Source organism: Anarhichas minor, unplaced genomic scaffold (assembly GCF_050575085.1).
Source record: "Anarhichas minor isolate MPS153535 unplaced genomic scaffold, ASM5057508v1 ptg000027l, whole genome shotgun sequence".
Classification (NCBI taxonomy): domain Eukaryota; kingdom Metazoa; phylum Chordata; class Actinopteri; order Perciformes; family Anarhichadidae; genus Anarhichas; species Anarhichas minor.
In genome coordinates, this window is record NW_027466473.1 from 15,832,172 (window position 1) to 15,845,363 (window position 13,192).

At 42.5% G+C, this 13,192-nt stretch overlaps 1 long non-coding RNA gene across 1 annotated transcript; it reads right to left on the reverse strand.

Moving 5' to 3' along the window:
- Positions 1-7,334: 7,334 nt before the first annotated feature.
- LOC142960449 (uncharacterized) lies at positions 7,335-11,369 on the reverse strand. The gene is made up of 2 exons (XR_012956319.1): positions 8,650-11,369; positions 7,335-8,108 (listed from the first exon to the last, which is right to left on the reverse strand). It is a non-coding gene; the product is annotated as an uncharacterized LOC142960449 (long non-coding RNA).
- Between the last annotated feature and the right edge of the window lie 1,823 nt (positions 11,370-13,192).

Below are 13,192 nucleotides of genomic sequence, written 5' to 3' on the forward strand. Positions count from 1 at the left end.
CTGCCGTTGCCTCAAAGCTATTCAAAATGAGTCTCTTGAAATTCTTAACATTTTGCATTGAAGACAATCTACAGCTACCAGCTAAGCTAACATGCTAGCTTGTAGCCAGTAGTATCCATTGGTTTCTGATTGGCGCGCTAACAACACTGTTGAGCCGCTGTTTGATTAGCACAGCAGCCCCCCCCTCACATTATTACAAGTGCTTGAAGAAGAATAACAGACTGGAGTTCAAAATGTCAAAGTATTGCTCAAAGATCTCTCGAAGGATAATAACAATCATTTTGGCAAGTCGTACATCATTTTCCTGCAGTGAATCAGGAAAATGAAGTTAAAACAAACTCAAATATGTTCAACACAACATGGTATAATTGCTTTTTCTAAATGCTTTTTACCTTAGTGCCATTGAGCACTTATATGATTTTTCAATTGGCAATTTGGGTTTTCCTCTTCCTTGGACTTTAACATGGCATTTCTATCATATGCGATAATTATCCCGGGTTTCAAGAGGCTTAAAGTGCAATTTATACACATTCAAAATCCATTCAAATGTGATGATTAACATAAATTGAAGTCGGATTGATTCACACCAAACCTTGGGTGGTAGTAATGGCCACACTCTGAGGTACACTTGAAAAAGTGTGGTTGGTGATACCATAAAATCATCCACCCTCTTAATTAACATAAATGAATGTCACAGGCCCATAATCAAAATCACTGGTATTGTCACGCCAGAGTCTGAGAGATTCCTTTAAGGAGTGTGAGCAATGTGGTCTTCATATTGAAGATCTCAATAAAATCCACTTTTCAATGATGAATAGATAAAGTATGTTTTGATTACTGTCCTGTGTGTAGGCTAATCTGTATTCAGTATTCATAATAAAGACACACACCGGTGTTTAATATCAAGGACTCATTTTTCTGCTTATCAACATGTCTGTAGATAATCATCAAAGTCATTATCGCCTCAACTGGAGCGTGACTGCTGCGCCAAATATATGTGCACGTCATTGTTTGGACGTCAAAGGAAGATCCTCTCTGACCCGAAAGTGAAAGTCCATATATTTTACCTGATGACAGGCGGAGCTGTCCCAGCAACCCCGGTGACTTTTGTCCCAAATTCAGAGCGAAGCAGCTCCATATTAGCCAAAAAACACACACTGATGCCTCGGGATTTGCCCGTTCCATTTATGCTATAATTGCATTTTATCTCGGCTCTCAGAGATGTGAAATAAATAAATAGTTCCTGGTTTTCTTGTTTTTAATCTGTGGTTAGATAATGCCTCATCTGAACTGGCTACGCTCGCAGCAGAAACGTGCGAGTAAAATGTCTAATGTCCTTTGTGGCTCTTGTTGCAAACGTGCCTCTCATCTATCCCGCCGCTCCGTCTTTTAATAATGAGAGAGAAACAGGAGACGTGCGAGAAGTGAGTCTCACTCCGCCTACATTTCCCAGCTTTGCCTTTCCTCTTTGCCTTCTGTCTCTCCGGAGAGCCTTTACCCCTCGAGGGCTGGAAGCTTGTCCTCTCCTATGTTTCTCTTCCTGGTCCTCAGCTCTTTTAATCATGAAGAGATGTTCTTTTCTTCTCCTGTGCCTCGGGCTGAGAGCAGCTTAGAGTGCACCATAAGCTTAAACTAAACTCTCACACAGAATTTTTTTTTTCTCTCTCTCTCTCTCTCTCTCTCTCTGCTGCTCTCTCCAAAGCTACCATAACCAGGCGAAGCTGTCAGGGCTTCAAGAAGTGTTTAGGTTCATTGATTAATGTCCTTTGATTATCTCTGCGTTACTGACTCATTCCTCTTGTTCTACTGCTCTCTTCTGGCCCACAAAGTACAGACCTGCGCCAGTGGAGCTTCCATGTAGTGGAGATAAATAGCGATGAATAACTTTTTTTTAAATTTTAAACCCCACACAGTGTGTTATGGTGTGTATGAATCTCTGTGTCGGAGTTATTCATTGTGTGAAAGAGAGGGACAGGCATTCATCTCTGGTTTCTACTTCTGTCAGTGCTTTGCGTGACCCCTGACCCCACCGTATAGTAGAAATCTAGCCTCGGCTTTGTCTGCGTATCTGAATGGCTATTCATTAGGCCTGCTGTCGAGCGGAGAGCCGACCAGGCCGCCCAGATTTCAGCATTTAGCGGATTGTGTCATTCCCCTCGCATTCCTGTGTGCATTCAAGTGTGGAGTGTGTTCGGGTAGGTGGGTGGATGGTAGTGGTGGGTGGGGGTTAACCAGTGGGACAGGTACATTTGTGTTTGCAAGCAAGGGGGGGAGGGAGAGACGGGACAAGAAGTGGTTTCACTGTGTCTGTAGCAGTAAACAGCACAGAACAGTGATCCTGCATCAGATGTGTATCGTTAAAGGTGCACCCCAGTGCTTCACTGCTGCACTTCCATAAAGTTGGGGGTCTCAAAAAAAGAGACGGATTTAAAAACAAAAAAATTCAAAAACAGTTTGTAGTATGGGTCAAGCTTCAAACACTCAATATCCTCCCAAACGCAGACTTGTTTCAAACCCCACACCTCCAGTTTGTAATTTCTGCTGAAAGCATCAAAAGTTTTAATCCTAATCAGAGATAACAAATTGATTTAAAAAAAACACATCATGTCATCAGGGTCAAAGCCTGAAACCCCGTCCCTCAAACATTTCTGATGTCCGAATTTGAAGGGGGACGGTGTCTTAAAAAATGTACGTGACTTTCAGTTCAGAGGTTTTCATTCTTTACACAACCGTTTCCTTTTGTGTGTACAAGCGAGTGCAGCACTCTCAATGAAGAGTGCGCCATCCCCATATCTGAATGATTATGGCTCCTCATAATGGCAGGCGGCTTTTCACAGCTCAGTTGCATCCATTTGGAACAGCAAGGAGCACTTTAACGTGATCGGAAGACAGATGTTGTACAAACTGTAGTTTGTTTCCAGCCCACGCCCACCTTGAATAGTATTCCTTGTGAAAAGCAAGTGGAGCCTAATGTTTAAAATTGGTGTAATGGCCCTTTAACGTGTAAAAAGATCCATTTTGGGAAACTACTGACTAACTTTCCATCCTTCTTCTTTTTGGATTGCAGCATTGCTTTGAGTGCCCTTAACAGCAGCAGCTTGGAGATGGAAAGTTACATCTCTCTCTCTCGCTCAGCTTCTGGTGCCAGATTTCCTCCCCGAGATGACTTGCAGACAATTTTGATTGAAATGGCCCCAATATTTCTGAGCAAATCCACCGAGCAGCCAGCGAAAGATTATTTTTTCACCTGTGTACGCAGCGTGATTGTGGTGAAAGATGGGAGGCACATTGCGCGGCTGAGCGCCTCCACTCTGTTTTGTATTAAATTTGATCACTGGGAAAGTTGTCCCTCCCCGCTGTTCTACAGCATGTCTGTTGACTTTGCCGGAGCTTCTGCCAGGCCATCGCTGTAAATAAGAGTTTGTTCTTCACTGACCCACCTGGTCAAATAAGGGTTGTCAGATTTTAATTATACTTTCATGCTGCAGCGCCGTTTGATGTGGAATTAGTCTTGTACTTTTCATCCTGCCCTTAATCCAGTTAATCAATGTAAACCTTTAGATTATAGGCCCCTGCTGTCCCCTCAGTGTTATTATTGTTATTATTTGTTGTAGCAGGGTATTCAAATATTGTTCTATTATCTGCTTCCAGGCTGTCACCTCCAGATGAAGATATTTTGGTGTGATCTCAATTTATTTGACTTTTCTGCAAGTTCCACAGTTATACAGATCCATGTCTGCTCCTTTGTGCATCTGTCTGCTTATAAAAATTGATTTTTTTCATAAAGCCAAATAGTTTTCCAATACATATTACGACTCCAAAGTGGCCATAACACATGTAGCTGATATATTACCTCTCCTCCACCAGAATTCAAAGAACAGATGAAGGTGTTAGTGGGATGAGGAATGCAAATATGAACACCTTCAGGACGAGCCACTGGCCCCTCCAAAGGTGTTTGCCGGTTCCTGCTCTGTCTCAGCTTTCAATACACACACAGCAGCCATCCGTCTCCCCTGTGGCGCCCTTTTGTTTTCCACTCCGCTAAGATGTGCCCGTTGCCTTCTGTGAGGAAATGAAAGGAGTGTGACCTTCCCTGCTTCTTATCCTCTCTGTGTGAATCACCCGGTATTCTGAAACTCAATCCACATGAGTCAAGAAACCATTACGCTGGGGGGGAATTAAAAGTAACGGGAAGACTATCAAATTGCTCTACAAGCCAGAAGAAGTAGTGAGGTGTTGTGTGACAAAGAGCATTGTGAGCGTGCGCGTATCTGACAGTGAGATTCAGAAATGGCAAGCTTCTCGTGCTAAAGATGTTTCTGATCAGTGATCAGTGATGGATGTCCTTTTTTGAACTGTGCTTGTTGAACTCAGATTGATGGGGTTCACTCTTTGGAGTTGTGCTTTACCTCTCACACAGGCCTCACCTTCATGTCCTAAATCAACCTAACTCCTCTTCACCTCTGAACCCCACCAGCAAAAATCTTTACCATCGGGTATCCGCCAAAAGTCCCAAACTGAGAAAAACACGGCCTTTTCTTACCACAAAGTCTGAAGAATTTGCAGGGTTTGGAGAAACTACAAAGTAACATGAGTTTAAAACATTGAAGGGTGGTTTTTCTCATGCAAGTTTTGTCCGTTGTTTCTCTGTTTTTCATGATTACAGTGAAGCCCGGTCTTTGCATTTGTAATGTGGTCACAGCTGTTTACCTTCACTGGATGTTCCCCCCTCTTTTTCTACATTTAAATTATATAGTTTGGTAACCGATTGCCTAAATGAGCTATTCTCATGGATGTTTACAAAGCCAATGAGTGGTAAACACTGAAAATTCATGTAAGCAATCAGACACATGTGAGTTACTGCACTGCAGAACTGATTTTGCTCCTAAATTTAAAAGTCTGAACCTGAGTCAGTCACTTTTTGGGGGGGGGGGATTTGCGTGAATGCTGCTCCTCACACAGCAGGCCAGGAGATTAAAGCCCCCCCCCACACACACACACACCCCTTCTCTTCCCCTGGGGCCCCCTAAAGAGCCTAAACCCGCTGCTTCGGCCTGGTCCGGATAAATGACAGTCCATCACAACTGTTGATTATACTGTAAAAACATGACCACTCACGTTCATTACTGACCCCATGAACAAACTGTGTTCTCTGGGCTGGCGGTGTGACAGTCTGCAGGGCGGTCAGGAACGTGTGTGTGCGTGTGTGTGTGTGTGTGTGTCACCTTTGTTCACCATGTGCAGAGTCCACTTAGAAATCGGAGGAAGGAGCATATGGTTATGATTCAACCAGCATCTGGATGCAATAATAAGCAGGTTTTCAAAGTATGAAGTGTGTACGTGTGTGTAGACATGAATGTGTATTGAATGTAATCAGATTACAGGAATAAAGTAAACTGTAGCCAACCCTGTGCATACTCTCTAATTCAACACAGTTCATATGCAACAGCAATGACCAACAACCCCTTCTTCAAATTCATATAGCATAGGAGCCAGGATAGAAGAATGTTTCCCAAAAAAAGAGAAGCCTCTGGCTCTAGTAATCGTGCTATGCGCTCCCTCTAGCGTGCAGAAACTCAAGTACAGACCCTAATACTGAGAAAATAATAACTCCTTTTGCTCATGTTCATCTTAATCATGGTCACTGTGGGACATATAAAGTTAATGAAAGCTTGAAATACATGCATATGAGCCAGTTTATATGACTGTATGTGCAGAGACGAGTCGCCGCGCCTGCATATTCATTGTCTCAGCACATCTTGATCCCAGACATCGGTCCAATTTGTCAATTAGACGACACCGCTGTCTGGATCGATGAGCTCGTGTCACGCATAAAGCAGCGCGTGTCTGACGTCTGATTGTTTCGCCTCTGCCACAGTCTGTTCACAGTGTGCTCTCCGAGACTACAACGCGGTGTGCAGCCTGCGCCATTGCCCCCACACATCTGGGTGGAGTAAAATCACACGAGGACACACACACACACACACATATATATATATATATATATATATATAGATAGAGAGAGAGAGAGAGAGAGAGAGAGAGAGAGAGAGAGAGAGAGAGAGAGAGAGAGAGAGAGAGAGAGAGAGAGAGAGAGAGAGAGAGAGAGAGAGAGAGAGAGAGAGAGAGAGAGAGAGAGAGAGAGAGAAATTATCAATGTGTTTTATTATTGTGTTTTGGGGGCTGGGCGCTCAACAACATTATCAACCAGTGACTATGTCTGTCTCCTCGACACATCACAGGGTGGAGTCGTCTACTGTCAAAATGCATTTACTGGAATTTAGCTTTTTTTTATGGTTTTCTTCACGGTAACTTTGAATCGCCTACCAGACATGTGTGTGGTATTGTTATTCAGCCGCGCTGCTTTGTCGCCACCCAGCGGTGAAGGGACGGTGTGGCACCCTGAAAGAGGAAAATAAGAAAGTCATGATGACTCTGATCCGACCACAGGTGAGGGTCCAAGAGGATGCACACACACATTGGTGCTTCTACGTTGTCTAGAATTTTCTATAAAGCATTTTGAGTGATTTGATGATTGACTTTGTGCACGTGGACAAAGACACCACCCTCTCAAAATGAAGCCCTTCTCATCTGTTTGAAACTCATTCTAAAAAAAATATAAATGCTGCAGGTAGCACGTGTTTTTTTTTTTTTTAGGCCAACCCCGGAAGTTAGGGTCGCACTGGGTCCCTTGACAGAAATCATACAGGATGTTTTCATTGGATTTTGGATTATTGCAGTAAATAAACTTGGCAGAAGTAAAACGCCAACATTAAGCTATAAAGGAACTACACACCATGGACCCATGAGCGTGAGTACACACAACAAGGCTGTGAGGGCGGAGTAGTCTGCATATATATATATATATATATATATATATATATATATATATAGATATATGACCAATCATTTTCCCTTCTCCCTTTCAAATTAACATTGCAAACGCATCAAGTCAATGCCCCATAGGAGATGAAGCACTACAGGATCATAAAACCCGATAATGACTTCCGTAAAATTCTACATTGTGTGTGTGAGAGGGAAGAAGAGGGGAATTTAAGCCACCATAAATTCTTAGGGACTGTATGAAAATGATTAGAGGGGGTGCTTCTGCAAGGGGGGGAGGGGGGGGGGGTTGTTCTTTCTTCCTTATTTGGGAGGATTTTTAGTAATTCATTTTATTTCTCCAGAGATTCCATCGTTTGTCAGGAGGTTCCCACCTTCATTATATGCAGCTCATCTTAACAGAAAGCAAAGCAAAGTCAAATATATCAATTTGTGGCTATGTGAACATCACAAGTCACAAGGAGGGTCAAAAGAAAAAACACATCATGAAACAGTATTATATATTCTTTATCAATTAATTAAAAAAATGGAAACAGTGTTGGACGGTACAAACAAATATTGTACAAACTATGTATTTTGTCATTTATTTAGAGATCATGTATAATAATTTTCCTGCAGTCCCTTAAGTGTGGTTTTGTGAGTTGCCACTGTGACTTTTACGGACCGTCTCATCCCAGTCTCTCCTGTAGTCACAGTGAAATGAATCTGACCCCAGCAGTGCATCAGTGTATAAAGGTGCTGGAGGGTGAGTAACACTGAAGCATGGGATCCTCAACCCACTTCTCTCACAATCAATTGAGCTCGCCACCCTCTCATCCCTGTACAGCATGCATTAGGTGGCAAACAATAGCCAGACTGCATCATCGTTTTGTGCTGTATATTCCTGAGCTACTATGTTGTCAGACTGACTAAATCTATCTTTGCACAGTTATGCAACAGTTTACTAAAAACAAACTAACCCAGATATCTGACAGTTATACAATGCGGAGACCAAGATTGCTCACACGAATGCAAACGTATATTTTTCTCTCGACTTCTTCTGTGATAATCCCACTGCTGAGAACTGCACCTTCTGCTGCGCCGGAAACACTCAGCGTGGTAATTTACACTGAAGATCAAGGCCGACCTCCAGCAGCTGCCTTTGGTCAATCGAAAGAGCGATTATAGCGGCTTAATCCCAGATGATCTCTGCTTTTTAAAGCCACTGCAGCAAAGTCAGGGAGGGCCTGTGCGGTTTAGGAGCAACGCCTGGCCGCCATTGATGGCTGGAAGATGAAGGAACAGAAAGAGATAGACCGGTGCATGAATGGATTCTCAGGCAGTCAATGAGCTCCACTCCTGTGTACTGATGCACTTGCATTCATCCATTAAGTCATCGATAGTTCTTTGATCCCATGTATCCAACCTTTAACCTGCTGTAGAGTGTGACACGTGTGAGGACGTGAGCAAGCATTCTCACAGTATCATTGTTTTCCATTTGAAATAAAGAAAAAGATATCTGTCCATATGCTCATAATATCTGGGAGTGAAGTACTTCAATTTATGCAAGATGCATTTTTCGTTTATGGTACTGGGATTTAACAGCTATGCACATAAGAGATTAGAAGCTGGATTTCTTTGCACACACACCGTTTAGAAGAAAAGTAATCCTCTCCATCAGCAGATGTCCGAACCTTTTTTTCAGTGGTAAGACATTTTATTTGCCCCTCTAGCGGAAAGAGGTTCCCCACATTCTGTGCTGCTTTATGCTTTGTGTGAAAATCAGGAGCTGCAGGTTTGCACATTAACCCGGACCTCGACACTTACACTCAGCACTGGCCTGAAGCCGCTGCCAGGCTTTGGGGAGGATGCCACTTTCTTTTTGTTTGAGCCAACAGGAGCTGGAAGGCAGTGGGACTGTTAGTTATGATGCCATTGCCCCCGCAGATGAACTGATCAGCTCTCCATGTCGGTAAAAAAAAAAAAAAAAAGGATTCATTAATACTCAGTATTTGAAGAAAATGTCAGAGGGTTGAACTCTCACAGCCTCTGCTGTATCAGATTATACGGCAGCCACAGAAGAGCAGATAATTCATCCGGGCGCTCTCTTAATCTGAAGAAATGTAAGCTGGTGGGGCTTCAACACAAATCCCTCTTTTAAGAGATAAAGAGAGAAAGATGCTGGTTGCTTTTCCGATCCATTTTTACTCAAAGAGGCACCACACATCAGCAGGAGTCATTGTTTGTGACTGGGTGTTGCTGCTGAAATGTTAGGACTGGCTTTGTCTTATTTTGGATTTAGACTCCCCAAAGGAGCAATCAAGACTTTTGATATTTTACAGGTGCTTTAATTTCTTGTTTCCAGCGGTTTGATGTCTGACATCCCCGGGCCGGATGTTTCAAATCTTCACGAATCTTTATCAAAATAGCTCTGCCTTGTTGTTTTGTTTCTAACTCAGAAGCAGCTTCTGCCTAAAGTAGATGTAGCAGACAAACCTGAGCAACAGAGACGAACGATCTTCATCAGTTTGCAGCACTTGTTTCTACATAACAATGTTTGCCAGCCGCGGTGGTAGTGGAGGAGGTAAGGGAGGGAAATACTCAGTGGAAGACCTCTATGGCTTCACTAAGAAGCCCAAGGCGTCGTCCTCCTCAGGGAGCATTGTGGCCAAATCTGGAGCCCGGAGCAGCAAGACCCCGGGCCAGAGGACCGAGTCAGAGGCCCTGGCCTCTCAGATCCTGGAGGCAGCGCACAGGCTGGTGGAGCGACGCCGACTGGAGCTCTACCTGAGAGAATGTGGCCTCTCCCTGGCCGAGTGCGAGGCGGAGCGCTCTACAATGACATACAGGTAAGAGGTGGCAGAAAGAGGGGAAAATAGAAGTACAGCAAAAATAATGATGTGAAACCACAATGGAATGATAAAAAGATGACAGACAGATAAACACCTGAGAATTAAACCATTCTGTTGCATTCATAAATAGTGATTATTATGATAAATAACAACTGAATATGCACATAAAGCTTTATTACATATAGTTATAATGAGAAGTCAGATTTTGAAATGCTTCTAAGCGGGAGCGACTGCAGATAAAACTAAGCGTTTGAGCGAGTCAGACCATCCTGAGCACCATTTAAATAACATGCTTAATACTTTTTTATCTAATATATTACAACTGCATGAATTGTTGAGTGGAGACATCGTTCATGGGTGGAAAAAAAAAGAAATGTGTTTGCAGTTTTTTCCACCAGTGACCTAGAAAAGAAAAATCACACGTTTGATGAGATTTCAAAGCACAGCAGCGCTGGATAAATGTGACTGAACTGCGGAAAGATCTGGTTGTTCGGGATCACTAATGTTGACGCCAGATACAGTAACTTACATGGGACTTGTACGTCAGCCATTGTCTGATTCTCCTCCAAACAGACAGCTCGACGGAGTCAACAGCAGTGGGGCGTTTAGGGTTAATGATGCGTGATTTGACAGCAGGGGACACGCAGTTGGTTGCTACACTGTTTGTATCTCTCAGTTTGAAGTGCTCAGATTAGCTATTTTGGGATGAGGAGATGAATGCATTTTCACTGAAAAATATGCAAAATGAAACTATAAAGAGCATAAACAGAGGATGAATAGCACTGTGTTTTACAGATGTTGTAGATTTGTTTGCATTTAGTATCCATGGCTTCTTTGTGAATGTCATTCAATTTATTTGCTGCTGAAAAATTGTAGTTTATAAACCTAATTATTTGGAAACATGCTGTTGATGACATTTTCTTTGATACTCTATATCCCTAACAGACTCACACAACCCGTAAGAGTCAGTAAAGTCGCCTCTAGGTGGCAGTGGCACTCCTGGCTCAACGACTCAAAACCAGAGAAGAAACAAAACTTGCAGTTTAAAGAGTATCATTTGTTTGAACATGTGACACGTGCAGTCTCAAAGAACATGCCTCGTGTACTCTCTGATCTATTTGCAGCGTTTTCTATCAGCAAACATTTGATAACTAACAGAGGATAAGGCAGTTGCACCGATACTTCCACCTCTGGTAGCGCTGCTTCCATCTGTCGAACTGTGCATTCCCTCAGACACATGTCTGTGATGGCAGCAGTCACACAGTGGTTGATGTGTTTGGTTCATTTGTGTAATGATGCATCTGACTTGAACTCCCGCGTGAACACAACAGCTAACCATCTACCCCGGCGTTCAGTCTGATTTGCTGGAAACAACAATTTTCCACATCCGCTGATCTCTTGAGTGCAGGGCAAATTTGGTAAAGTGAGACGAATACTTAAATTTTTTGACAAACATTATGGGGGCTGAAAGCATAATCTTGTCTCTCACGAGAGAAAAGCTTAAAGGTTAGACATATTTAAACAAATTGCAATTTGTCAGATGGATTCAGAATGTTGATGGATTTAAGTAAAAGCAATCCTACTAAAAATGATTTAATACCTGTCCTCTGACTGTCCTCTTTGGGAAAACAAGATGTCTGATGGAATATATCAAAGCTTTGCTAAACTACATGCACATTTCATGTTGAGGCTCAACACAAACATTTCTCAGCATGTTATATCTTTGTAAGGTTTTGACTGACTTAGCCCAATGAGATTTGGCCAATAGCACACACCCTTTTCTAATACATACTAAGTGATCAATCACTGAAAAACTATCATGACATTATTCAACAAATAAACTCAATTAATGGGCACGTTTATTTGCAGAATATCTCCCTCAAATTCAGAGATTTACAGCACAAGAAACATCATTGTGTGAATAATCTTGAGCACTTCATCAAGGACGGAAACTTGCCACTTTATAGAGGATCACAGTCGGAAGAGACGAGAGCTTCGGCGTCGAGTCTGACGACAGAGTTGTATAGAAAATCTTCCCCTTCAAGAACGTTCTCATTATAAAATCAGTTCTATAATGCCTCTTCAGAAGAAAGATGGTCATCGATCTCATTTCCTGAGATGGCAATTTCACACAGCCTTCTCATTTGCAGAGAAGTGAATAGATGTATTGAACGACACGTTCGTGTTTGTTTTCTATCAATACGGAACTTCAAGATGGAGCAGCTGGTGCTCTCTGTTAGTGAAAGGAAGCTCCATGGAGCTACGTTGTGTCTGAACTGTTGAGCAGGTTGTGTCAACGCATTAAAGTAATGATGGGCCTTGTTGGGGAGGTGAAGGTTAAGCCTATGTGTGGATGAATATTTAGTGATTATGTAGATTTGTCTCTACTTACTTAATGGTATTTTGTTAGAGGTCTGGAACACAGTGCTTCTTGGAAAAAAACGTGTGGCTGCAACATCCACGCATCCGTGTAGGCGCTGGCTGCACTTTAACAGGACAGGAGATCATTAAACCATCCTCTCTCTTAAAATGTCACGGTGCATTCACATTTTCTCTGGGCAGAAAATGTACCAAATATCTCTTTAAAAAGAGTCCAAGTTACAGTCTGCTGGCAGCTGACTGCACTGGGATCATCCGGGGACTGCAGATTGCTCTAAAGCAAGATTTCATCAGACACGACTCCGAAGAACAAATTGACAGAAAGGATGAATGTTTGTACGAGTGCGTGTCTGCATTTTTTATTTGCACAAAAGTATTCTGCAGGTTGTCCCGCTGTGTGAAGCAAAGAGAGAGAGAGAGAGAGAGCAAACACTGACTGGAACTTTTTGGGATTGACAGTCATCTGTAAAGTTATGGCAGAATAGTTTAGACTGTAAACACAGCCTTGAAGGTGCTGTTCTCATTGCCTGGCCACCAAATGACTCATCAGTTTTATTTTAACATGATGTGATGTGATGCAATACGATATGATACGCTATGCTACGTAATGATGTGATGAGAGGTGACTTAGAAGCCATGTATCTGCTTCTTTGTTGTGAGATGATGATGATGATGATGGTACAGTGGTGCAGTATATGATTTTTGGTGATCGGTATAAAAACACAGCAGATCAAGTGGAAAGAAAAGACTGGGTTAAGGTGGAAACATGGGTGTGGTAGAAAGAGAGATCCCTGCATATGGAAAAAGAGAGAGATGAAATTAAAGTGATATAATATCATTAATGTGATATCAGGGATTTTGTGTGCAAATATGAAGACATTTCATGGATGGAGGATTTTTTTTCTATTTCAACAACGTGTTCAAGCTCCACTAACATAATGTGATGAAATGTACACACCCGTGTGATGAGAAATGGAAAGATCACACGCGAGAGAGAGAGAGAGAGAGAGAGAGAGAGAGAGAATTTTGAAAAACCCCACATTGCTTGTGTGTCGTGAACATTTTGAAGCCCCTGGAAAAAGGGAAGGAAAAAAAAATCAAAAGTCGGACTCTGGACTGGCAGATTGATGCTGAGGGAG